General features: G+C 33.4%; 1 non-coding gene across 1 annotated transcript; it reads left to right on the top strand.

Moving 5' to 3' along the window:
* The first annotated feature begins 326 nt into the window (after positions 1-326).
* On the top strand, positions 327-434 carry LOC112714153 (small nucleolar RNA R71). The gene has a single exon (XR_003159109.1). It is a non-coding gene; the product is annotated as a small nucleolar RNA R71 (small nucleolar RNA).
* The last annotated feature ends 1177 nt before the right edge of the window (positions 435-1611 follow it).

Raw genomic sequence — 1611 nt, 5'->3', positions numbered from 1 at the left:
GTCTCTTTAGTACTGTTGGATGCATTTTGCCATCCATTCAGACTTTGAGAAATCATGTTGACTTGTTGAGTCAACATTTGGTTCTGAGCCAGTATGGCATTCAGGGCATCAATTTCAAGAACTCCCTTCCTCTGAGGCATCCTATTACTCATGGAATTTCTCTCAGAAGTATACATGAATTGGTTATTTGCAACTATGTCAATGAGTTATTGAGCTTCTACAGGGGTTTTCTTTAGGTGAATGGATCCACCTGCAGAATGGTCCAGTGACATTTTAGAGAATTTAGATAGGCCATAATAGAATATATCCAAAATGGTCCATTCAGAAAGCATGTCAGAAGGACACCTTTTGGTCATCTGCTTGTATCTTTCCCAAGCTTCATAGAGGGATTCACCATCTTTTTGTTTGAAGGTCTGAACATCCACTCTAAGCTTGCTTAGCTTTTGAGGAGGAAAGAACTTAGCCAAGAAGGCCGCCACCAGCTTATCCCATGAATCCAGGCTATCTTTAGGTTGTGAATCCAACCATATTCTAGCTCTGTCTCTTACAGCAAAGGGGAAAAGCATGAGCCTGTAGACTTCAGGATCTACTCCATTAGTCTTAACAGTCTCACAGATCTGCAAGAACTCAGTTAAAAACTAGTAGAGATCTTCTGATGGAAATCCATGGAACTTGCAGTTCTGTTGTAGTAGAGCAACTAGTTGAGGTTTTAGCTCAAAGTTATTTGCTCCAATGGCAGGGATTGAGATGCTTCTTCCATCAAACATGGAAGTAGGTGTAGTATAATCACCAAGCATCCTCCTTACATTATTATTTTCGGCTGCCATCTCCTCTTCCTTTTCGAAAATTTCTGTAAGGTTGTCTCTGGATTGTTGTAATTTAGCTTCTCTTAATTTCATCTTCAAAGTCCTTTCAGGTTCAGGATCTGCTTCAAAAAGAATATTCTTGTCCTTGCTCCTGCTCATATAAAAAATAAGGGAACAGAAAATAATAATAGGGATCCTCTTTACCACACTGCAGAGACTCCTTTATGTTAGTAGACGAAAAAGGGAATGTAAGAAGGTAAAGGTAAGAATCCAAGCACAAGGGTGAAGATAGGTTCAGATTCTTGAGATGAAGAGAAGTGTTAGTAAATAAATAAATAAGTAGAAAAGGATGAGAGAAGGAGAAATTCAAAAATAAATTTTGAAAAAGAGTTAGTGATTTTCGAAAATTAAGAGAAGAAATAAAATTAAAATTAAAATTTGAAACAATTAATTAATTAAAACAAATTTTAAAAAAGGAGGGAGAAATTTTCGAAAATTAGAGAAAGGAAAGTAGTTAGGTGGTTTTGAAAAAGATAAGAAACAAACAAAAAGTCAATTAGTTAGTTGAAAAAGATTTGAAAATTAATTTTAAGAAGATAAGAAGTTAGAAAAGATATTTTGAAATCAAATTTTTTTTTGATAAGATATTATTTGAAAAGATATGATTAAAAAGATATAGTTGAAAAAGAATTAAATTTTAAAATTTAAAATTAATTACTTGACTAACAAGAAATAACTAATTTTAAAAATTTTTTACTAAGTCAACCCAAAATTTCGAAAATTATGAGTAAAACAAGGAAAAGAT

Source organism: Arachis hypogaea, chromosome 9 (assembly GCF_003086295.3).
Source record: "Arachis hypogaea cultivar Tifrunner chromosome 9, arahy.Tifrunner.gnm2.J5K5, whole genome shotgun sequence".
NCBI classification, from domain to species: domain Eukaryota; kingdom Viridiplantae; phylum Streptophyta; class Magnoliopsida; order Fabales; family Fabaceae; genus Arachis; species Arachis hypogaea.
Note: the sequence above shows the minus strand (reverse complement) of the source record. Positions and strands in the feature narration are given on the sequence as shown.